Source organism: Podarcis melisellensis, assembly GCF_964234715.1.
Source record: "Podarcis melisellensis genome assembly, chromosome: 1".
NCBI lineage: Eukaryota > Metazoa > Chordata > Lepidosauria > Squamata > Lacertidae > Podarcis > Podarcis melisellensis.
This window is the reverse complement of record NC_138528.1, coordinates 121,403,210-121,429,573: the sequence shown is the minus strand read 5'-3', so window position 1 is coordinate 121,429,573 and position 26,364 is coordinate 121,403,210. Positions and strand designations below refer to the sequence as shown.

At 43.0% G+C, this 26,364-nt stretch overlaps 1 long non-coding RNA gene across 3 annotated transcripts; it reads right to left on the bottom strand.

Annotated features, from left to right (window-relative positions):
- Positions 1-2,031: 2,031 nt before the first annotated feature.
- On the bottom strand, positions 2,032-22,399 carry LOC309363695. Of its 3 annotated transcripts, none has more exons than XR_014165542.1 (5): positions 22,271-22,399; positions 21,758-21,808; positions 18,730-18,904; positions 16,419-16,576; positions 2,032-2,249 (listed from the first exon to the last, which is right to left on the bottom strand). It is a non-coding gene; the product is annotated as an uncharacterized lncRNA (long non-coding RNA). The 3 variants fall into 3 exon arrangements; XR_014165543.1 differs by having other exon boundaries at positions 16,423-16,576; XR_014165544.1 differs by lacking the exon at positions 2,032-2,249 and having other exon boundaries at positions 15,836-16,576.
- Between the last annotated feature and the right edge of the window lie 3,965 nt (positions 22,400-26,364).

Sequence of the window (26,364 nt, the reverse complement as noted above, 5' to 3'; positions counted from 1 at the left end):
ATGGTGAAAATCTAAAAAAGACGAATGAAGTTTGCATGAGGGACAGAGACTTTCTGAACCAATGAATCGGAATCAGACCAATGCTCAGATGAAGCACCTTTAACAATAACACACACACAACCTTCCTACTCTTTGCTGCATTTAGCAAAGATTTCTAATACGTCAACAAGTGGCTATCCAATTACACAGAATTTAAAAAGGATGTCCCCAAATCACCTCTTTTGTGAACTATTCTGGCAGGCCTTGTGTAACTGTTCTATATGGTTTTATGATTTGGTTTTATGATAAGAGAAAATAAGCGGAGGCTCTTTCTTTAGCAAGATCGGTGACTGGAAAGGTTCTAAGCAATCAAACAGAAAAACTGAAGGCCAATTCATAAATTACCAATGTGTCATGAGTTTGATGCTTCCTGCTGGTGAGCCCCCATCAAATTGTTAACATGGAAGCTCTTAAGATGTGGATCGCATGGTTACTTCCTCTCTTGGTGAACCCAAATAGTGGTGCACCACTGGTGCTGTGGGGGAAGTATAAACAGGCACTCCCTTAATAACAATAAATGATAATTTTATTATTTATACCCCACCTATCAGGCTGGATTGCTCCAACCACTCTGGGCAGCTTCTAACACATATAAAAATATAATAAAATGCCAGACATTAATAACAACAATCTGATCCAATACAAAAAAAGTCACAATAACTTTAAAATAAACAACACATCAAATAAAGCAACATTACATTAGAATCCATTAGAATACAACAGTTACCAGTAAAATTAAATATCAGCAAATAACAGTTTACACTTATAAATTGCAATGAAGAATAAGTAAACATTATTACGCTATATTTCTGATATACGAACGACATGAGAAAACATGATATACTTGTTTGTATAGCATTATTCTTGTTTATAAAACCCAATAAAATAAATAGATAAATAAAAAATGAATGAGGGGGGAAAAGGATAGCTAAACTTTAATCAATAAAAATAACGGCAAGTCACAATACCATAAAACATTTTACTCCACCCAACCCTCCTGTTTTTATTCTTATTTTTATTTTTTGCAATGGGGCAATAGTATGTGAATCTTGACAATGGCTTTTAAATTACCTTTAACTATGGATTTTGGCAGCCAACTGGCTCTAAGGCTTTCCCTTATTTCCTTTACTCATCCTACCTGCCATCTGTCCATCATCTCCATGCTCCTGACACCCAATAGCCAAGGTGGTGCTTTTGTTCTGGTGCTGTTTTTTGGAATTGAGCCTAATGTTATGGTGTGCAAAGGTAATCACACCCATTTCAGCTACCTAGGCTTCACCTTTCTGTACAATATCATAGCTCCCCTGGCTCTTTGATGCTTTATAGGTACATGCCATTACATTGCTGTTACGTATATCATTTGCCTGTAATTTTCAAAACAATAGTAGCTGTTTCACTTGGAAGCAGAGAAAGGCTTGTTACTCTAGCCAACTGCAGTTTTGGACAGCAAATCATAAAGACATATGACTACATAACACCAGTCTTGAAAGACCTACATTGGCTCCCAGTACGTTTCCAAACACAATTCAAAGTGTTGGTGCTGACTTTAAAGCCCTAAATGGCTTTGGTCCAGTATATCTGAAGGAACATCTCCACCTCCATCATTCTACCCAGACACTGAAGTCCAGTGCCGAGGGCCTTCTGGCGGTTCCCTCACTGTTAGAAGCCAAGTTACAGGGAACCAGGCAGAGGGCCTTCTTGGTAGTGGTGCCCGCCCTGTGGAACGCCCTCCCATCCGCTGTCAAAGAGATAAAAACTACCTAACATTTAGAAGACATTTGAAGGCAGCCCTGTTCAGGGAATTTTTTTATGGGTGACATTTTAATGCATTTTTAATCTTTGTTGGAAGCGTCCCAGAGTGGCTGGGGAAGCCCAGCCAGATGGGTGAGGTATAAATAAATTATTATTATTATTATTATTATTATTATTATTATTATTATTATTATTATTTGTTCATCACATTTAAATAGTATTTAGTATGGAAATGCAGCTTTTCTCAAAATTTTGCCCTTTGTTTCAGATCAAAGAAAATGTCCTTAGTAGCAAATGAAATTGAATGTGTATGAAACCACTGGTGGCTCCCATTTCCTTATATGCTATGCTGTCCAATATTGCCTCTTATTTCCAAAAAGGACTTCTGCAATGTGGTCAGCATGATGGTATCACAAATATTTGTGGCGCCTTTTCATAACCGCCCATGACAATTCTGCCTGCAAGAGAGAACAATGTGAAAGCAAGCGAGTATTAACAAATGCCCACAAATCAATGCAAATACCAAACAAAGAAGAAGAGGCCAATGCTAACGTTAAATTAAAATTTGAAAGAATAGGTTAAAGTTAAAAAAAAAAGTAAGGTAAAGGACCCCTGGATGGTTAAGTCCGGTCAAAGGTGACTATGGGGTTGCGGCGCTCATCTCACTTTCAATCCAAGGGAGCTGGCGTTCGTCCACAGACAGTTTTCCAGGTAATGTGGCCAGCATGACAAGACTGCTACTGGGGCACAGAGGACTGTGATGAGTGCCTGAGCACACGGAAACACCGTTTACCTTCCCGCCGCAGTGGTACCTGTTTATCTGCTTGCACTGGCATGTTTTTGAACTGCTACGTTGGCAGGAGCTGGGACAGAGCAACAGGAGCTCACCCCGTTGTGCGGATTTGAACTGCCAACCTCATCAGCAAGCCCAAGAGGCTCAGTGGTTTAGACCACAGTACCGCCCGCGTCCCTAATAGGGTATACTTAATAATGCAGGGAATATTATTGAGACCAATAGCATCAAAGGGGGTTATATAAGCCGTTCTGCAAATTGTGCCACCTTCTGATTTTATTTATACATTTTCCCCATGTGGGACTGAGGGAGACCTCTATGGTTTTTCATACATGCTGTGAAACTATTGTTCCTTCTAATAGCAAACTCAGCTGATGAGTGTGGAGAACATTGTAGTCAAGATGAGGCTGCTCAGGAACAAGAGGGACTATTAGACCTGCCACAGTTTGCTTCTTATAGATAAGTTCTCACACCCCGGTAACTAAGCAAACCCTGAATTGCTTCAGTTAACCAGACTGTGTGAGATTTCCCATAAAGAGCCTATACTGGTATTTCCTATGGGACTTCTGTGGACATTGTATATGAATCAAATTGCTAGAGAGACAGGTCTTGTATAAAAACTCATTTAGTTCACAATATCAAACCATATTTACAGAACAACAAGCTTTCAGAGCACAGAACATATATACAAAATACACAGTGGCGGCGGTTGCAAGATACAAAGGTTTCTAAGAATTCCTAAGGAGCTAGCCTTTCCTTAAAAAGCCTCACCTCTGAGTTTGTCTCAAAGGTGAAGAAGTTATAGATGTTAGAGCAGGGGTAGGCAAGCTAAGGCCCATGGGCCGGATGCGGTCCAATCGCCTTCTCAATCCAGCCCGCGTATGGTCCTGGAATCAGTGTGCTTTTACATAAGTAGAATGTGTTGTTTTATTTAAAATGCATCTCTGCGTTGTGGGGCCTGCCTGGTGTTTTACATGAGCAGAATGTGGGCTCAGTGGCGTAGCGTGGGGGGTGCAGGGGGGCCCGGCCACACCGGGGGCAACATCTGGGGGGTAGGGTTAGGGGGCACAAATCCATGGGTTAGGGGGCGCAAATCCACGGGATAGGGGGTGCAAATTACTTGCCTTGCCCCGGGTGCTGACAACCCACGCTACGCCACTGTGTGGGCTTTTAGTTAAAATGCATCTCTGGGTTATTTGTGGGGCCTGCCTGGTGTTTTTACATGAGTGGAATGTGTGCTTTTAATTAAAATGCATCTCTGGGTTATTTGTGGGGCATAGGAATTCGTTCATTATTTTTTTTTCAAAAGATAGTCCGACCCTCCACATGGTCTGAGGGATGGTGGACCGGCCCACAGCTGAAAAAGGTTGCTGACCCCTGTGTTAGAGGCTAAGGTGTCAAAAGCCTCCTAACATTTTCATATTTATTCCCTGAAATATAGGCCAGCTATGATCTCCAACTTTAAAAAGTCTTGAATTATCAATCTTAAATAACAGGCTGTCTGACCTAGGGATCTAGTGTGGGTTCCAAGCACCCGGGGCCAAGTCCCTTCACTGGCCGGTGTCTAACCAAGGGAGTTTCTCCTTGCAAACCAGCCCCAACCTGGGAGCAGAGAAACATGGAGCCAGGAGTGCTGCTGTGTTGCCTCACCCTCCTTTCTTTGCAGCGAGGGGCTTTGGGAAATGCATGTGGCTCTGGCAAAGCATGTTCTCCTTCATGGAGAGCACGTGTTGTGGTGGGGGCTAGCAAGACACCCCGCTGTTGCTGGGCGGGAAAGAGTTTGGCCACCATTAGCAGAGGGCTGGCTGTTGCTGGGGAGAATTATATGTTGCAATTTTTTGATTGACAGCCCTAGTCTTTAAATGCCCTGCACACAGTGTTGAGCTTCCTCTTTTCACTGTGTGCATCGGATCACCCGCCCTCCCTCCCTATTTTAGGCTGTTCGCTTGACCTTGCTATGCCTGTCATGGGGTCGTCTGCTCTTGGGGGCAGGGGCCCGGTAGGAATTTTGTCCATTTGGCTGATTGGCTGGTGCCATTTGGTTTTTGCCTACTGCTTAGCAAATCGTCACAAGGTTGCAGTTAGGCATTGGTTTTGGAATTGGTTGGTGGAGGGGTATGGATTTGGCTGTGCCTGCCCCTCCAAAAGTGCTGCTGCTGCAAGGGTTTTCCATTAAAGGAACCCAGGGGCTCGCCATGCTTTTGTCTGAACCCTGTCAAGGGGCTAGGACCATGCGAGAGCCCCCGGGAGCATTTGGGGAGAGGTGAGGCATGGTTCCCAGTCCTGTCTCTCTGCCCGGGTTTCTTACCCTTTTCTGACTTCACAGGTGTGCGAATGTCAGACTGTCCCCGTGCGGGGTCAGATAGTCACAACCAATGCCTAAGCAACCACTCACATTGCTTGTAATTTAATAAAGTTGTGGCCAAAATTATGCCAAAAACCTTAAACAAAAATAATGTGTCACTTGTGTTTTATTGGGGGGTGTCTTGGGGACCTTGACACACAGTGCTCTCCTCCTTCCTCCCTCTCAGCTGGTCGAGGGGCAGGGTGCACACGGGTGTCCCTTTGCTGACCATGAGGAGAAGGAGGCGTTGCTCCATCCCTGAAGGCCTGGCCTGGCCATAGCTTGCCTCCTCACAGCTCCAGCCTCGATGACAGAGCTTGTCATGGAGGTACCTGCTTGCACCTCATAAATTTGCACCTGGGGCCATGGCCCCCCTGGCCCAAACATGCTACGCCACTGTTCTGATGTGGGTTGTCAGGCCATGTAACTAAGCAGAATAGAGTAAGGATCCAGAGTAAGCCCACCCCTCTGCTCTAACCTCTCTCTCCCCCTTCCTCCCAGAATGCCCATCTTTCAGAGATGGCGCAAGTTCCTCTCGTGTCAGTTCAGCTGGCTTAGCCTAAATCAGACAGAATCGAAACTGGCTGGAGCCTCTGGACCACCTTGCAAACGCTCACATTTTGTATCCCAGGCAGTCTCCTTCTAGCACAGGGGTCCCCAAAGGCCCGTGGGCTGGATAAGGCCCGAGGGACTTGTTTATCTGGCCTGCGGCAACCCCCGCTGTCGCCGCCCGCTCTTACCGGCGCGGCGCTGCGTGGCTGCCCACTTCCGGGTCAGAGGAGCACCAGAAATAGCTTGTGTGCATGCATAAGCGTTATTTGTGCATGCATAAGCATTATTTCCGGTGCACATCTGGGTCAGAGGAGGCCCGTGCACATGCGCTCAAGCTATTTCCGGTGCTCCTCCGACCCAGACGTGCGCCGGAAATAGCGTGTGCGCACACATATGGGCATGCACTCCCTCGCTCTCCAGCCCTCCGTGCGATTGGCGCTGGAGACACAGGCCCAAGGCTGGGAAAGTTTGCTGACCCCTGTTCTAGCAGAACCTTACAAAAGATTTCACCTAACAGGCACAATCCACAGTCCTCTCCTGGAACTGCAGAATGTTATTCAATTACTTCTAAATCAGGGCGATAAGTTTGAGATTCTCATTTATATTTCCTTTTGGCCCTGTATTGATCTGCAATCAATTTTCTACGGGAAAGGAACTGAGGTGATCGGTGGCCAGCCATGAAGATTCTGAAAGCACAGTTTATTCATGCTTAATATTTCATATGGCCAGTTTAATCAGTTGTATAGACAGGGCATTAAGTTCTGAGATAAGTGGGGTGTGTGTGTGTGGAATCCCAGCCTCCTTTTAAATTTAATGCACCTGCCATTTGATCTTTAGTCTTTGTGTCCCATCTGGATTTCTATTGATAGCATTTCCCAGTTTTTCATATACTTATTTAAAAAAATTGTGCTATGTGCTTTTATGTTTTTGATTTAAACATAGCATCTATCAAAAATCAATGCACACATTGCATATGTCTTCATTTTCATAATTTTCACAGGGACACCATTTGGGTTGTTAGAGATGAAACATCATAGATCAAAAAGGCAGAGTCTTAGCTTTTCTCATTAAAAGAATGACAGAGCTGCTTTATTAATATTATGGTCCCATGTTTTGATTCCCATTGCGGTTATATATCAGAAGTCCTGGATCCCTTGACTAAGCAATGTTAAGCCCTTTCATTCTGTGTTCTGATCATTTTGCTGTATTTGCTTCATTTTTTAATTTCCCAGTGCACATAAGTGCTATGATTTAAGAGTAGCAGAAAAATCTATCCTAGTGCTGAGATGCTACCTTAGAAGTCCTAAAGAGGGCAAAGCTTCAATTGACTTAATGTGGGAGTTTTTGAGTTAGGATTTCCATAGAATATGGAAGGTATCTAAGGTTTTTTTGAGCTTTGGAAAAGCTAAAGATAATTCACAAGTGTTATAAGAATATAGCATAAATATTCATAAATGCACACATATTTAATATATATGAACCATGCATCTGAAATAGTAAGGGAGAGCAATTCTGAAGCCATTTTGACTCTCCCAATGACTCTCTCCCCTGCAGTAAGGGAGGCAAATGGGGAAAGCCTTCCCATTGTCTTTTTGCTTGTGAATCCTGTCTTAAGGGCATATTTATGTATGAATAAAGTGAACCTGTGACCTGGATTCAGGAACTAAAGTATTAACCATCACAAAAGAATGACCAGACTGCCCAGGTAATGCAATCAGGTATCTTGACAGGCAGGATTTCTGCTATAGACTGCCTCCTGTGATGTATTTCTGCTGTAGATCACCTCCCCTGCTGTAGACCACCTCCTTCTGTGATGTATGTATGATGTTTTGGGGGGTGATCTTGGGCTACAGGATGGGCAATTTCAAAAGTCTACATAAGGGCTTGCGCACCATCGTAATACAATTGCCATTGACAGCCTCAGTCTAGTTCTTAAAAAAGACAAGCACACTGGATGACTTACATAGCTGGAGAAGGTAGATAGAGCCATGGGAGGTAAGTCCAGAACTGAACAGGACACTGAGGACTCAGCTTTACAGCTGCAAATAAAATGTTTTAAGTGTGTTGTAAAGTACAATATGATGGGATGCGGGTGGCGCTGTGCGTTAAACCACAGAGCCTAGGGCTTGCTGATCAGAAGGTCGGTGGTTCGAATCCCCGTGACGGGGTGAGCTCCCGTTGCTTGGTCCCTGCTCCTGCCAACCTAGCAGTTTGAAAGCACATCAAAGTGCAAGTAGATAAATAGGTACCGCTCTGGTGGGAAGGTAAACGGCATTTCTGTGCGCTGCTCTGGTTCGCCAGAAGCGGCTGGCCACATGACCCAGAAGCTGTACGCCGGCTTCCTCAACCAATAAAGTGAGATGATCGCTGCAACCCCAGAGTCGTCCGCGACTGGACATAATTGTCAGGGTTCCCTTTACCTTTTAAAGTACAGTATGCAAATGTGACACTAGATGGTGATGGTGAGCTATGGCAAATTCAATAAATGTTTCACACACAAAAATTCAGCATTTTCACAGCGTTTCTTATATATGTGTAGATTCCACCTGAGTCAGATGCTACAGTTTCACCAACTAAGGAGCCACTAAATTCCCATCACTGAAACTGATTCTGGTGATTAGAAGAAGAGTTTGGATTAGATATCCCTCTTTATCACTACCTGAAGGAGTCTCAAAGCAGCTAACATTCTCCTTTCCCTTCTTTCCCCACAACAAACACTCTGTGAGGTGAGTGGGGCTGAGAGACTTCAAAGAAGTGTGACTAGCCCAAGGTCACCCAGTTGGATGTGGAGGAGCGGAGACGCGAACCCGGTTCCCTAGATTACGAGACTACCACTCTGAACCACTACACCACACTGGCAGGGAAGCACTGGAACTGGAACTGCCCACGGAACCAGATAGGGAACTGCCCATGGAACCCTCAGCACTGGGTCCTGTAGAACCAGAGTCAGAGCTCTCATGGGCATCTTCTCCTGGGCTGAAGGAACCAAATGCCTCCCAAGCTATCTCATCAGTCCAACAGTGGAGGGAGCACTCTAGGCAGGAAACCATGGAGCACAGGAGAAGTGCCAGTCTTCAGGCAAGAGGGTTGACCTGAAGCACTCCAACAGGGGAAAGACCTTAGGAGAGGTGGCCTGACTCTCAGAACTTCTCCCTGTCATAACTGAGAAATCCTGACGAATGAAAGAAAATTAAAATTGGTTAATCTGATTTTGGTACAGTGGTACCTCGGGTTACAGATGCTTCAGGTTGCAGACTCCGCTAACCTGGAAGTATTACCTCGGGTTAAGTACTTTGCCCCAGGATGAGAACAGAAATCACACGGTGGCAGTGCGGCGGCAGCAGGAGGCCCCATTAGCTAAAGTGCTACCTCAGGTTAAGAACGGTTTCAGGTTAAGAAGGGACCTCCAGAACGAATTAAGTTCTTAACTAGAGGTACCACTGTACTGTGGAAGATACTAAAATAGGTTAGAATGGGTTAGAATAGGTTAGATTACAATAAACACATTTCTTTCAGTGCAGTTATTAGTTGTCTTTTCTCTTTTTTCAGTCAGGTTACTATCTTAATAGATTGTGGGAATGCTGTGCACATAATTCATCTTGATTTGAGCAAAGTTATGGGTGATATTCTGGTTAGTCAACTGGTTAAATATTGGGAGTCATTGGGAAGAATCACAACTGGCTAAAATCCTGTACTCAATGTGTCCTCAACATCCTAAGGGAGGTGTCTGTTGGAGTGGTACATCTGCCTGGGCCATATATTTTCAGCATTTTATCAGTTAGATGAAAGAATGGAGGGACACCTTATCAGTGTTGCAGATGACACAAATCTGGAACATATAGATTGGTTTACAAAGATGTTATTAGAGATCCCCCTTTGGAAGATTTAAAAGACAATTCTTTTATTTGAGGGTCCTTCCTTTTCATAGTTCCACAGTGCAGCTATAATTCCAAACACAAAGCACACATTGTCCCTAAATCCTGAAGCCATCTTCAACTGATGGTGGATTAAAGATTTGCTGATGTGTCTATGAGCAATGTTGTCTTTGAACTGAGAAAACCCCTTTCTTCCCCTTCTCTTTTGTTCTTTCAAAATTCCGAGGAGCCTTCCTTAGCACTAGTTTCCTCGCAGCAGATAAGTTTTATCCACCGAGTATCAGCAAAGTGATAAAGGAGACGACAGCACGGCTGCAGCATAAAACACTACAGCGACTTGCTTAGTGGTGCAGTGAAGTGCTTCAATAGCTGATGATTGAAAATGGAAGCTTAATGGGGTGAGTGTGAGCAAAGGAATTAGAATAAATGCCGCCCTATGCAACACAGCACAAGCCGCTAAACAAATCTTGTGGAGTGGAAAAAGCAGATCCGAGCCAAAGATTTGTGAAGGCAACCAATAAGATAATGCTAGCCAAGCAGTCATCATCAGCTGCTGAGAACATCAGGTCAGTCCGCTCCTGCATGGCCAAATAGGACCACTTCCCTTTCAACAACTGCAGTGGCAGCAGCAACAGAAATTATTTTATTTTTTATTTGAAGATTTTACCTCAACAAAATAACAGAAAAAGAAAGGTTTACACATATGTACATGTTAGTAACACAAAGCATCACCCCACCTCATCCCCCATTGGTTCAACATAACTCTAAATGTGAGTTAAAATCTGACTTCCTACCATCGTTGCTTGACCTTAATTAAATAACTTATCTTTACAGTTGTGTTGTTATACTGTATTTGACAAATATTCTGATTTTATTTGCATTTGTAACCTTTCCCCCTTACCACCTCTGTTCTTTACATATCAATATTTCTGTACTGGAGCAATGTTTTTTCGTATATTCATTCACGCAACTCCATTCTTTTATTAAATTTTTGGTTCTCTCATAGCTGCCACCATTTTGGCCAATTCAACAAATTCAGTAAATTTGATTTGCCAATCTATTATTGTGGGGTTTTTTGTCTCCCTTCCAGTTCTTTGCTATAAGAACTCTTGTGGCAGCGGGCAGCAACAGAAATTATTTTGAGACAGACACCTAAAGGCAGACTTTCTTTCTTTCTTTCTTTCTTTCTTTCTTTCTTTCTTTCTTTCTTTCTTTCTTTCTTTCTTTTGTAAAATTGCTTTGAGTTGCCTGTGGCAATAACAAGTGTCTCACAAATTTGTTTATTTGCTTGCTTGCTATTGAGAGTAATAGGCTGCAGGTCCATTTTCAGACTTCATTTGTGGGGATAGATGGCAGAGCAACACATGGGGTTGTTGTTGTTTAAGAAAATCCAGCTTCATTTTCTTAAAGGACAATAAGGGCGCTGTGGTCTAAACCACTGAGACTAGGGCTTGCCAATCAGAAGGTTGGCAGTTCAAATCCCCACAACGGTGTGAGCTCCCGTTGCTTGGTCCCTGCTCCTGCCAACCTTGCAGTTCGAAGGCACATCAAAGTGCAAGGAGATAAATAGGTACCACTCTGGCAGGAAGGTAAACGGCGTTTCCGTGCACTGCTCTAGTTTGCCAGAAGTGGCTTAGTCATGCTGGCCACATGACCTGGAAGCTTTACGCCGGCTCCCTCGACCAGTAAAGCGAGATGAGCGCCGCAACCCCAGAGTCGGTCACAACTGGACCTAATGGTCAGGGGTCCCTTTACTTTTACCTTTAAGGGCTCCAAAGTTGGTTGATTTGGGTTTGGGGCATGGGGAAAGCAAACAGATTATTAGAAACTGTGTTGGGGGGGTAGTGGAAGCTGGAAGGACAGAAGATAATCTGGAATTTATTTTCAGGTCACAGTACTTCTACAAAGAAAACTAACTAGTTTTCCTTTCTCCCCATGCCCCACCCAACAAGCAAAAGCATCAGCTCCTTTCAAATATAACAGATATAATCTATAGAGGTTACCTTTGGGCACAGCTTCAGTGATCTCATGCCCAAGAACTGTTCAACATATGACAAGTGGCCCCAAGGGTCACAGTCTTTGAAATGTGACAACTGAGGCTTTCCAGCACACTTTCTGGACAATAACAAAAGAAAAAAGAGAAAGTTTCACTTCTATTGGCTGTTCGTAAGTTTTAACTTAACTGTACCTTGTAGACTTGGAATGCTAAAAAATGTGAGGCATGATTTATTCAGTTTGTGCATCTGTGTGTGGAGAATTCTTGTAGGGCTCAACAGAACTCTGTTCTCCACCACCTTCCTCAGATATTCCTGAAGCAGAAGTCACATTCATTTGGCATGGGAGGAAGATTGGATTGAGTTATGGTTCAAATGATGTATGGAAGTGAGAGCTGGACCATAAAGAAGGCTGATCACTGAAGAATTGATGCTTTTGAATTCTGGTGCTGGAGGAGACTCTTGAGAGTCCCATGGACTGCAAGAAGATCAAACCTATCCATTCTGAAGGAAATCAGCCCTGAGTGCTCACTGGAAGGACAGATCCTGAAGCTAAGGCTCCAATACTTTGGCCACCTCATGAGAAGAGAAGACTCCCTGGAAAAGACCCTGATGTTGGGAAAGATGGAGAGCACAAGGAGAAGGGGACGATAGAGGACAGTGGACAGTGTTCTCGAAACTACTAACTTGAGTTTGACCAAACTGCGGGAGGCAGTGGAAGACAGGAGTGTCTGGTGTGCTCTTGTCCATGGGGTCACGAAGAGTCGGACACGACTAAACGACTAAACAACAACAATGGTTCAAATCCTGATACCTCTACTCCAAGGATCTGAGGCAACAGAGATTGGAAAGGAGGTCTGTGAGAGCCACTGCCACTTAAAGCAGACAATACAACATGTAGATCAGTGGTCTGATTCATTATAAAGCAGCCTCATATAGCCATTTTCTTATTATTTCATAATTATTTCACACTACTTTGTGGAAACTGTTTAGATTTTTCTTTTCTTTTATGATTAAATGGTCTATAAATTTTGTCAAACAATAATTTTAAATATTATTAAGTGGCGCGGCCCTCTTCCACTTAACAGGCTTTAAAAAATGAAATCATGTGAAATCATATGCCTTATTTCTTCAGATACTAAAGAACGGAGGCAGCCTTTGGAAAGTACAAATTATTCCCAACATTTTCCACTGCTACTGTTGGAGAAGACCATCTGACTGCTCAACACGGATGTCCCGAAGCGCCATAATTAAATTATACCGCTCTCATTTCCTTTACCAGTTGACTTTTTCTTCCCTTAATGAGCAGACACATGCTGTTTTATCTTGAATCTGATGGAACAGTTGATGTAAAAACATCATGCGTTGGACATTTGTGAAGCTCCTCATAATCATGTCGGGGAAGAGGTGAGCAACAATTTGAAATAGTGCCAGCTTATCTCACTGCTGACAAATGATGCCCCACAGTGTCCAGCTGGTTCAACTGTTAAAAAGGTAAAGGGACCCCTGACCATTAGCTCCAGTCATGGACAACTCTGGGGTTGCAGTGCTCATCTCGCTTTATTGGCCGAGGGAGCCGGCGTACAGCTTCTGGGTCATGTGGCCAGCATGGTTCACCGCTTCTGGTGAACCAGAGCAGTGCACGGAAATGCCGTTTACCTTCCTGCCAGAGTGGTACCTATTTATCTACTTGCACTTTGACGTGCTTCCGAACTGCTAGGTTGGCAGGAGCTGGGACCGAACAACGGAAGCTCACCCCGTTGCGGGGATTCGAACCGCCGACCTTCTGATCGGCAAGTCCTATATATCCTACAGAGCCAAACTAGAGGTCTTGCTACATAGCATCTCCATGACAGCACCCTGTTGCAAGGGCTGATGGAAGCTAGAGTCCCACAACATCTAAAGGGACTTAGTATATCACCACTTAGTATGGAGATTGGTCACAGCCTAGCTGGGATTGATTTTACATGTTCTGAATTTTCTCTCCCACAGGCTATTACTTTTGCTGCTTAAAAAACTTGCCTGCTGACCTTATCATAAGAATATCTCATCATCTGTTAATCCTGACATCCTTCCTTTTGTGGAAGTAACTTGCATTGCCATAACCCAATGCAAGCACCACATGTCAAAAATCAACTGAAATGACTTGCAATCCTATTGCTAGTTAATAATTATGCCTTGACTGATGATAGGTTGGAAGTTGTTAGGAACAATAATGACAATTCAAGATGTGTCAGAATGTCAAATTCATGCTTAATTCAATGATTGGACCCTGATTGGCCACCTAAGTGATAAAAAAATGTATAAATGGATGGCATAAAGGAACATATAATAAATGACACTCTCATAAAAAATGTTCAGTATAATTAAACCTCTCGACTGTTTGGCACAGAGGAGTGTGGGATTTTATTGAGACATGATTAATCATTTCACATTATGTAAAGGTGCTTTTCTACAAAAATAATGAATTGACACTGGTGACGGACGTGGTCAATTTATGTTAGGTTTCCACTGAGTTTGAAAGAAACCACATCATTTCACAGCATTTAAAAAGACTAAATGCTCAGGTATGTTTTGCAAGAGATAGAACCATAGCTCAGTGTGATGTACAAGATGGGAACTGGCAATTGGTTAGTGCCACCCACTGACTGCAGAAATTACTTTATAGGGACTGTAAATTCAAAATCTCAGAATGTATTTTCCTTACCAAAAGAATATCTGCAAAGACATTCTTAGAAGCAGGCAACATGGAAATTTTATAATCTGAAAAGCCAACATTTACCTGAATGGAAGCAATGCCAAATTTCTGTGATTACAAAGCCACAAAGGCAATGCCTGGGTCTTTAACAACCTGGGACAAAGTTGTTTGTCAGAACACCTTCTCCCCTATCAACTGGCCCAGGTACCATGGGTAGCAGGAAGGGGCGGGCCTTCTCTTTCTCCAACCAGTAGGTCTAGCTCACATGGCATAGGGCCTTCTCTGTTGTGGCACCCTGCCTATGGAATCAAACCTTCCAACATTTCTCCAATGAAAATAGGAACATCCTATTCCATAATCATATTTTACTATTTATACCCCACCCACCTGTCTGGGTGGCCCCAGCAACTCTTGGCGGCTTCCAACACATATAAAAAAATAACAAAACATTAAACATTTTTTTTAAAAGCAACATTTTCTAAACAGGGTTGCCTTCAGATGGCTCAGGGGTTGGATAACTGCATATCCCCCAACATTTCTCCAATGAAAATAGGGACGTTCTAAGGAAAAGCGGGACATTCTGGGATCAAATCAGAAAGCGGGGTGGCTTGGAAAGTCTGTGAAACTCTTTCCCCTCAGAGGTGTGGACAGGTCCATTTGAAGGGCAAGGAAGAAGCCAGTACAAATTACCAGAAGAGAAGAAGAGTTTGGATTAGATATCCCGCTTTATCACTACCCAAAGGAGTCTCAAGGCGGCTAACATTCTCCTTTCCCTTCCTCCTCCACAACAAACACTCTGTGAGGTGAGTGAGGCTGAGAGACCTCAGAGAAGTGTGACTTCAGAGAAGCCCAAGGTCACCCAGCAGCTGCATGTGGAGGAGCGGAGACGCGAACCTGGTTCACCAGATTATGAGTCTACCGCTCTGAACCACTACACCACACTGGCTCTCAGGGGTTGGCAATCCAAAAGAAGGCCTGGTGCCCAACTATCTTGCGCATGTAATTCTTAGCTCTGTCTGTCTGTCTGTGTATATAATATTCAATACATGCACCATTCTGAATAACAGCTTGTGAACATGTGCCGTTTCAGAGGCACCCTCCAGGGAAGCAATGAGAGTTCAACCTCGGCAAAAGGACTTGAGAAGGGGTGAGGAGCTATGAGGCCTGGGAAGAGTTCTGAGGGATGCCATGAAGGCTGCATTTGGTCCCTGGTTTGATGTTCCTAACACCTGCTCTAAAAGTTTAATTCACTGTACAGCTCTATAGAATTCTATACAACAGGACGCGGGTGGCGCTGTGGTCTAAACCACCAAGCCTCTTGGGCTTGCCGATCAGAAGGTTGGCAGTTCGAGTCCGTACAACAGGGTGAGCTCCCATTGCTCTGTCCCAGCTCCTGCCAACCTAGCAGTTCAAAAGCACACAAGTGCAAGTAGATAAATAGGTACCACTGTGGCGGGAAGGTAAACGACATTTCCGTGTGCTCTGGGTTCCGTCACGGTCTTCCATTGCACCAGAAGCAGTTTAGTCATGCTGGCCACATGACCCAGAAAGCTGTCTGTGGACAAACACTGACTCCCTTACCCTTAGCCTGAAGCGAGATGAGGGCTAAACCCCATAGTTGTATTCAACTGGACTTAACCATCCAGGGATCATTTACCTTTTTACCTTTAAACATATATACTAACTCCGCTGAGCTCAGTAGGGCTTACTCCTAACGCAAACTTGGACTGCAGCCTAAAAGAGCCTACACAAGTACACTTCTCTGGTTCTGCCGAGGATTTGGGGTATGTGTGAATGTGTTTAAAATCTAATCTTGTTTCTTGGCAAGGCTGCCAACGTTTGTGTATATTTGCTCCAGATAGTGTTCTTAGCTAAGCCATCTGTAGAAACAAAACTCCTGGAAAATGCATCTCTTTGAATAAATGAATAAGGTTCGGCGGTGGGGAGTATATTACACTGGATATAAATAATTGCATTTATATCTTCTTGTTACACCGTGAGAGAGGAAAGACAAACTCGCGGAGAGAGATAAAACCCTTAACCCTGAAGCCCATCCCCTTTTAGATGTCTTCACAGCTACACCTGCCAACAATGAAACACTAACATCTCCCCATCTTTTTCTTATTTCAAGTGTGCGTATGAGAGCATTGCGGGAGCCTGTGTCGATAGAAAGTACATGAAAAGTCATCTGGAGAAAAAAGGCACACACTGGCTCCCGGCTGCTAAATCTTAACCGTTCTGGCGTTACATATTTGTCGAAATGGTACTGGAAGCTCATCCATTGATTTCCTTTTTTCTCCTCCTTGCCCCATGCGCTGCAGCGACAGCCACCTTAGGAAGCACGTAATCCCTTAAGCCACGAGAAACCTACTCACTGTTTGGCTTCCCAAAGCTTTAATCATCTCCATTTTTTATTCCTTTTCTCAGTATGTGTTTCATTATGCCTGTCTGTGCTGAAGATCTTGGCCTGGGTTTTTCTTTCTTTCTTTCTTTCAAGCCAGAAGGTTTGTTACTGAAACAAGCGGCTACCTTAAAGACTAAAAGGAAGAAAGAAAGAAAGAAAGAAAGAAAGAAAGAAAGAAAGAAAGAAAGAAAGCTGTTAGCTTTTGCTCCTATTTATTAATTTTAGATAGTTTGGGGGCGGGGGATCCAACCAACACATCCTGCCAGCGCAAAGATTTATGCTTGTACAAACAGAACTTTCTCCCATCCTCTCGTGCACCCCTAAATTTGTTCTAGGCAGTGATTTTTTTCTAAAAAAATGTTTAGGGGTACTCTCATTTTGACTCGGAATACTGCCCTTCAACGAGGTCAAACTTTCATCAGTAAAACACCACACATCCACATTCCACACTGCTGCACACATTAAACGCTCGCTTCCGTCTGAGACTCAGGAAACACCGGGAAAGGAAATGAAGCTGCCATCAGAGGTGGTAACAACAAAACTGACCAATCACTGTGCTAGATTCCAACTTCTACTTCACACATTAAACACTCGCTTTTGTCTGAGATTCAGGAAACACTGTGACAGGAAATGAGACCACCATTGGGGGCAGCAACCAAACTGACAATTCATCGTGCTAGAGAATAAACTAAAAATTTTATTCCCCTGGAATAAATTTGAGGAGGAAGTGGGGTATGCACTGGGGAGGAGAGGGCTGAGGTTCTGTTCCACAAATGCAAATCCTTGCATTGATTGGAATGTGTGAGTTGGATACCATAAGAACATAAGAAGAGGCTGATGGATCTGGCTAATGGCTCATCTAGTTTAGCATCCTGTTCTCATGCTGGTCCACCAGATGCCTGCGATATTGTCATTCGTGAATGACTTAAGCCCTGCTAAGCAGAGATTTTAAGTAAAAGCATAGATGAAATCCATAAAACAAATATACATGAAATAATTATCATTGAAAAGCAAGGGGAAAATCCATTTGAACTTTAAAAATGAATATAGGTATATAGTAAATTATATGAGTATAGCAAATTATATGAGTAGGATCCAGAGAACTATTTGTTGGGCGCTATTATTAAAATATGTGAAAATGTCCATCTATCCAACAGATACTACACTTAGACATTTGTCAACAACTAGGTAAAGGTAAAGGACCTCTGAATGGTTAAGTCCAGTCAAAGGCGACTATGGGGTTGTGGCACTCATCTCACTTTCAGGCTGAGGGAGCCAGTGTTTGTCCACAGACAGCTTTCCGGCCATGTGGCCAGTATGACTAAACCGCTTCTGGTGCAACGGAACACCGTGATGGAAACCAGAGTGCACGGAAATGCCATTTACCATCCTGCTGCAGTGGTACCTATTTATCTACTCACACTGGTGTGCTTTCAAACTCCTAGGTTGGCAGGAGCTGAGACAGAGCAACGGGAGCTCACCCTGTCGCGGGGATTCGAACCGCCAACCTTCTGATTGACAAGCCCAAGAGGCTCAGTGGTTTAGACCACAGCACCACCCACAGTCAACAACTATGGCAATAACAGAAGGAAGAAAAAGGTATAGGAGGAGGACAGGAAAGAGCTGGTGGGGCTGCAATATTGTATTTGTGCTCCAATATTCAACCCTAATTTGTATTGGCTTTTGTCCCTCTCTGTTCTGAACATCCTAATACAAATGTTGAAGATCTAGATGCAGATGCCAATACAAATTAGGATTCCTCCCTTGTTTTATGGATTGAGGCTTTATGCAGGCCGAAAAGAACAACAATACCTCTTTTGTGAAGCCTTTATCTAGCCCCCACCCTCAACTAAAAGGAAGCCTAAGTACAAATAATTGCATTCGCAGCCCACGTGCATTCCTTATTCTTGCCTGTCTCCTAATCCACCTCTTTACTTCTCTCTTTTGTCTCTCACACTGACTTTTCACCCAGGTACTATCTATCTATCTATCATCTATATCTATCTATCTATCTCTATTTATTTATTTATTTATTTAATATCCCAAAGAGCACAAGGTACCTGCTTCTCCCCTCCCCATTTAATCCTCACAACAAACCTGTTAAGCAAAGTGTAGAAGCATTGACTGTCCCAGTGAGCTTCATGGCTGAGTGGGGATTTGAGCCCTGGTCTCGTAGGTTCTGGGCAACGCTCAAAGCACTGCACCACTCTCTAAAAGAAAGGGAGCTACCTGTTTTCAAATGTGTAGTACAAACTTCACAGAACTATTTTTAACCCACCTGGCAAGGGTGCAATCCAAAAGGTGAGAGAAGGGACGGGAGAGAAATTTGACTCAATGAATTTAAAGGCAAACTATCTAATCCACACATTTTGAAACAATGTGCAAATCAAAACAAAGCCATCCTCCAAAATTCACACTTTTTTGAATTTTGCAATGTTGTTCTCTGGCCACACCTATTTTAGAAAAAAATCATATGAAAAGGAATAGGTTGGTGAAAATGAAATAACATACAAAATGCATAATATTGGGAGAAAATGCTTGGAAAAATGCTCACATTAGTCCAAACTGCCTACAAAAATGTGTTTACTGGGAGAAATTTACACCAAAATACTGAAAATTCATATGATTTTTTTAAAAAATCAAAATTGCTCCAAAAATTTGGAGAACTGAATTTGAGGCTGGAAAAATGAGAAACTGGACGAACCAAACTTGATAGGTCTTTCTGTCCCTTGGTGAGAGTGAAAGGGTTCTCGTCCTGTGGCTTTCAGCTGAAGTGTGAAATGAAAAGAACATGGGTAGACTGCTGGAACAGGCAGTATCTGAAGCAGCCCAAGAGACACCATGACCCTAACATCATATTCTAAAACCTGAAAAGACCTCTCTAGCTCCACAAGATACCATTTCCAGTTATTAGCTCTCATTGACGAAACATTCTCTGGGTGTGGGAAACCTTTGTCCCGCCAGTTGTTGCTGGGCTACCACTGCCACCTTCACTTGGCCACTGGGCATGCTTGATGGGACTGATGGGAGTTGTAGTTCAGCAAAATCTGGAGAGGCAAAGGTCCCTCACCTCAGCCCTAGAGCATTGTTTCCCAGACTTGGGTTTCCAGCTGTTGTTGGACTACAACTCCCATCATCCCTAGCTGACATACCCAGTGGTCAGGGATGGTGGGAGTTGTAGTCCAATAACAGCTGGGAATTCAAGTTTGGGAAACACTGCCCTTGAGGATGGGAAAGCTCATGAGAGATGGCCACTGGTGTAGCATCTCATTATCTACTCATGTGCTTCACCAGTTGACTTTTTGCTCTGCCATGCAGCTTTTAGAACATGCTAAAAGCAAGCACTAAAGCTATGGTTTTCCCAGTAGTGATGTATGGAAGTGAGAGCTGGACCATAAGGAAGGCTGATCGCCGAAGAATTGATGCTTTCGAATTCTGGTGCTGGAGGAGACTGTTGAGAGTCCCATGGACTGCAAGAAGATCAAACCTATTCATTCTGAAGAAAATCAACCCTGAGTGCTCACTGGAAGGACAGATCCTGAAGCTGAGGCTCCAATACTTTGGCCACCTCATGAGAAGAGAAGACTCCCTGGAAAAGACCCTGATGTTGGGAAAGATTGAGGGCACAAGGAGAAGGGGACGACAGAGGACGAGATGGTTGGACAGTGTTCTCGAAGCTACCAACATGAGTTTGACCCATCTGCGGGAGGCAGTTTAAGACAGGAGTGCCTGGCGTTCTCTGGTCCATGGGGTCACGAAGAGTCGGACACAACTAAATGACTAAACAACAACAACAAAAGCAAGCACGAGCTGTTGTGCACACCTCTTTCCCTTGCTGAAGTATTACACTTTCAAAAAAAGAAATAAGGATGAAAGAAAGCTCCATGTTGTAACATTTCCTTTGGACCACATCAGTGAAAATGCAATCCCCAATTGACTGGTCACACACATTTGTAACAAAGGTAAGTAGCGACTCCACCAAGCCTCCCTCTTCCTCTCGGTGGGCTTCTGGTTATTATAATGGTGGGTTTTGACCTTCTAATTACTTCTCTGTGTTTTGGCCTCTGCTGCGCAACAAGTAGCCCGAGCACTTTTTGATCTCCTTGGCCATCAACCACCTCCTACTAATCTCGGCAGGAAAACAAACTAACTCTTGGCTTAATGACTACCTTTCAGTAATTTCAAAAGAGTTGCAGAAGCTTTTTTTAAAAAAAGCTTCTGTGGCTTTGAGCAACTCCCTCCTTCCCCCAAACAGAAACTGGCTCCCTGCCCTTGCCTTTTCCTTTGGTTTTTAACTTTCAGAAAATTGTAATTAGAATGGTGCCTGTGTGATGCTACAACCCACCAGTCTCTTTAGCACAGGTGGATGAAAGAAGGCTGGGAGGGGGAAAACACTTCATTAAGTTTTAAATAGAAGTCCACTTTCCCTGTTTGTTTGCTTGCCCAAGGTGTTTCATTCCAGTCCCTTAAAAATAGACTGATAACTGGATTCGCTTTGTATCAGTATTATTAGAAAGCATCTACTCGGTGTCTTTCTAATTTGACTTGTTATTCATGTCAGAATCGGATCAGTTAAATTCAAATCACTGGTTTCCCACATTAACTATAAAGGAAAATCCAAAAACAGCTGTAACTCCCCACTCCTTTTCACAGAAGTGGATGAAGTTTTCAGGCAAAGGAGCCTCTCCAGAGTGTATTAAGCTTGCCAAATTGTCCATTCAGGGATTTTCATGCAGATAAACCCAAAGGTTTTATTGAAAATGAAAAGCCTCCAGGCACTGCTAACCTGATCATTCTTGCCAGCAAAAAGTCCTGGGCAAAAATTGGCTCAGAAGTGGGGGAGGGGGACCAGAACACCAGAGAGGTAGAAAGGCTGGGGTTGTTCCATCTGGCAAGCTGAAATTCTTTTGCAGATGGGACGTTTGTCAAAGGGCAACACTGAATTATTCCCTCCAAATTCTTACTTTTTGGCCAGAATGAATGAAATTTGTAGACATAGTTGAGTCTTCTGTGGAGATGAAACTGCCAGCTTTCAAAACAATAGGTGCAGTGGTTCTTTCACAGAGGGCACTATTATTTTGCGATGGGTAGACCTCTCACAGTGTTTCCCTCTCACAGGGGAAAGTGCCAGACCTAGAGGAGAGAGGGAACCAAACTTTAATTAAAAACTATAATACTGGATGGCAAGAATTCAATGTAATGATATCAGAGGTACCCAAAAACTGAAGCCAGGTGGGTGAAACTTTGAGCAAGCAAAGGAAAACTGGGAGAAAACAACTGGAAAAACGTAAAAAGCATATTTGCACACAGTGGTTGAGGGTGAGAGATGACAGGCTCTAAGAGAGGTTTGCAGAAACCTAAGGAAAAATAAGAGAAAAACAGAATGGTTTGGGGAGTAGGGGACAGAAAGAGTTTAGAATAAACAAGGAACAAATAAATAAATTAATTAGTCATAACCAGTCTAAAGCAATCTGAGAGGGGAGGGAGTCGGCAGAATGAAAGGAAACTGATTGAAGTATAAGTTTTTAATTGTATATTAGAAAGCAGAAAGTGATTGGAAAGGATGTTAATCATCCAGCCTGCTTTCCCAGGAGTGAAAAAGAATCATCACTTGAACGGAACATCCCTCCCACAAATCACTGTCATTAGAAAACAATTCCCTGTGATTAAAGCCTAGGCCTGCCTTTCCTAATAAAATATCCCAGTCTAGAGTTGCCATACGCCCAGAATTGGGTAAAATTAAAAAAAAAAACCTCACAAAAAACACTCAACAACTTTTCTGCCTATCCCAATCCCCACCTCTCCACTCCTTTACTCACTTGAAGTCAGATTGTTTCCCTAGTTAGCTTGGTTTCCTTTTTTTTTTTTAATTGGAAAAGACAAAATGCAGTTCTTCCCCCCAACGCCACGCCTGAGTCCACAGAAGTACTTGTAACACAGCTTGCGCCTCAAAGTGTTTGCGATGTGGTCATGAGAGAAACTGACCACTGTAGTATCAGTGCTAGTATTTGTCTAAATCTGTACCAAACAGAATCTATGCTCAGCTGTCAGGATTGCTGTCGGCGGCTCCTGGCTGATTGCCCAGGAAAGTAGAAAGATGAGGAAAAGTTTCTCACAGTCCTTTCTTATTTCAAACTTTACAGAGAGAGGCTATAGAACCCATCCTCTTGGATAATGGCGTTGTTCTGAGTGAATCTCCACCCCCCATCTCTCCCACTTCCTCATTTGTCATCATCATCACCTCCTCTATGGGTGACGCTAACTGCCCTCTGTCTCTGAGCTCTTTGCTCTCCTACTTCTAAGGCCTGCCGGGTTCTGGAATGGTCTGGGATGCTTTCTAGGGACAACATGTCTGCCAGCTGCTGCTCCAGCTCTGCCTGTTCCTCTTCTCCCATTATTTCCCAACTTTCCCTGATTTTACAATCATTTTGACATTTCAAAACCTGACTTCCTTTCCCCTCTTTCTGCGGTTCTTTAAATTGATTTTTACAATCTTCTGTATATGCTAATTAACATAATTTGCTCATTTATTTATCTTCTTTGAATATACGTTCTTATGAAACTGCAGGTTATTATAATAATCCTGCAAATGTTTTTTATCTGTTTACAATGTATCTGTAAATATTCAACAAACCATTTGCATTCTTTCATAAAAAGTTTGCTATCTTGATTTCTCATTCTTCCGCTAAGTTTCGCAATTTCTGCATATTCCGTAAGTTTTTGTATCCCTTTGCTGGAACTTCATCTTCTTTGTTGAATGTGTATTCTTCTTTACTCTTTCTCTTCCTTTTAAATATTTGAAAATATTCAGCATGCCTTCCCTTCAGTCTCCTTGAGCCTAGCTTGCCTGAGTTGCTCCCACATTTCTTCAAATCTTGCTCAAATATTTCCTTCACCCTTGCTGAAAATCTGAGAGATTCCTTTACAATTGTTCCAAAATAATTGGTATGGGGCTGCCATGATAGAAATGAATGGAGTCATTGCCATGAATGAATATACTGGACAAAGTTAATATCTACTTGTTGAATTTCTTGATAAATCAGACTCTCGGGTTATGTTGTTGTTGTTTAGTCATTTAGTCGTGTCCGACTCTTCGTGACCCCATGGACCAGAGCACGCCAGGCACTCCTGGCTTCCATTGCCTCCCGCAGTTTGGTCAAACTCATGCTGGTATCTTTGAGAACACTGTCCAACCATCTCACCCTCTGTCATCCCCTTCTCCTTGTGCCCTCCATCTTTCCCAACATCAGGGTCTTTTCCAGGGAGTCTTCTCTTCTCATGAGGTGGCCAAAGTATTGGAGTCTCAGCTTCATGATCTGTCCTTCCAGTGAGCACTCAGGGCTGATTTCCTTCAGAATGAATAGGTTTGATCTTCTTGCAGTCCATGGGACACTCAAGAGTCTCCTCCAGCACCATAGTTATGTTAAAACACTGCAAAGTCTTGACAAGTCCAACTAAACATACTAAGGTCATTTTTATAAACCTTATTACAAGAGATAGTACACCACCCAAAAAAATACATTCCCTTTTAAAACCACCCTACTGTCACATTATTTTATTCCGATCAATGATTTTACATTTCTGAGTGCAGGAATATTTAAGCCTTTGCCTTCCCAACCTTCTAATTCTGAGGCAGAAATCATTTATAACAGGTTCTGTCCTTTGTGCCTTTTCAGTGTTACTGGATTCTCACTTTTCATTCTGGTCTAAGCTCCTAATGTAATATATTCAAAACTTTAGTTCTGCTTCACTTTCCATATTAGGGTAATGGGTAGTGGAGGTGCATGCAGCATTTAGAGGGAAGTCAAAAACTTTTTATTATTTAAAGTCAAAGACTTATTATTATTTAAAGAGCAGGGTTTTATTCCAAAAAGGAAATAAATTGGATATTCTGATATGGCAATTTTTGTTATGGAACAGAGAAAATAGCTTGCATTCAAGTTGACACGCGTTCTTCCTTCTTATAAAATTAGGCCAATTAACACTTCCTACTTAGTTCCAAGGTGTGATATAATGCTATTAAATGGACTCAAATCTAAATGTTTCAGGTCAGCTGGTCTGTGTGGTTAACCTGAGGTTAGCTTGTGCTTGGAGGGGCACCCCACTGTTGCATTTTGAGGCCCACTGGTTTTTACCCAGTGGCATAGGGGAGGGCTGCTCCCTATCTTGGCAAACCCACATTTCCTGGAAATTGGGGCAACTTGAATGCTGAGGCTGCAGAGGACCAGTGGCTACCAGTTTCCCCAGCCTGTGACCTTCCACATCCATTGTTTCCCTAGCAATGCCTAGACACACCTTGATTCTTTTGGATCTAATGCACAACAATAAAACAACAAAAAGTCCTTAGCACAGGGTTTCTCAAACTTTCTACCCCAGAGCCCACTTGAGGTGGCTAAAGATTACCGAGGCCCACCAGCTGCAAAATGGCAGTGGGGGCACAGAGCCAGTCACAAAGAGACAGAGTTTAGTCTAAGTGTGAATTTCAAAGCATTTTATTCATTATCAGGCTTTGCAACAAAAATTTTGGATCCATGCAAGAAGAATAAACCTGTTAAAAGCAGTGGCAGCAAAAACACACTGGCAATCAAAACACGCAGCAAAAGGCCATAAGAACAACATACATAACTTTACAGCAGAAAAGATGAAAACACAGATTTAGAATTTTATTAAAATTACTATGTCCAGGGTCCTTTTAATAACACCATCAAGACATCCTCTAAGGTTTCCCCTTAGTTGAAGGCTCTATTTCTTGGGACATAGGTTGTTCCTTGATCAAACAGTTCCAATTGCAAATAGAAAGACATTTGTAGAGGAATGATCTCAGTCCAAAATGAAGAGTTTAGGGCTCGGAGAGAGACATTTACAGGAGCTAGTGGTAGTAGTTTATTTAAAAAGATTCATATGTCTCTCAGTGAACAAAAGCCACCATGTGGTTTACATAAAACAACAGAAAATATTAATCAAAAATACAGATAAATTCAAACAGGTTTGTAAACCTATTAGTGTAAACTCACCAGCAGGAAAAGTGGCTTTTGTTCTATAGCTCAGTTTTATGCCTGCTAGATAGAGTGGTCTAATTACCAACTTGGATGCATGAAGCAAGAGGTCAATGGTAATCTAATGGAAACAATGTCTCATGTAGGAAAATGTAGTTGTCCTTCTCTGAGGATGGTTCCTCACTGGGAATGTTTTTTTGCAAGAGGGAGGTGTTAGTTTGGGTCTGCAAAGAAAGAAATATTGATTGACTCTGGAGTTATTCTAGGATATGCTTGCAAACAATTAACAAAAGACTCTCTTGTATAGATCCCACCTGTCAGTTACTCTGGCTGCCCTTTTTACAGACAAGAGGGATTTTCTCCCCCTCTGTTTATTTTTTACAGACCCACTGACCTGTAAACCTGACATTTACTGTTACGCACTTGTGCACATTTCAGCTACTCTCGGATTCATGCTTTGGACTGGAGGGGCAAAGGTCCAAACAAATGGCTTTGACACCTTCAGAAACAAACAAGTCGAGGAGAGTAAATGCTAAGATGATTACGGATGCCATTGCTTGTGCATTTAAATAATATATGGCGTTCAGGACGATTTGAGGTCGGCGAGGCAGATGATGAAACTCCAACCTTGAATCTTACATTTGAGAACTTCTGCATAGAATCGCTCACCCACTCTTTCATACAAAGTCCCGGCAAAATTTAGGATTTGCTTGAACAAGCATGTCTACCCCACCGTGGAGCTGCCTCCATATTTCTCGCAGGTTTTGTTGCTGTCTCCACTGTTCCTGTCACTGAACACCTGGAGGATTTGTGAGCTGTGCCAACTGGACATCATCCAAGCTCATTTGAGAATATTCCATCACAATTCTGCTGAAGACAGTTGCTTCAAACTGCTAAGGCAGGCAAGGAATAAGAGC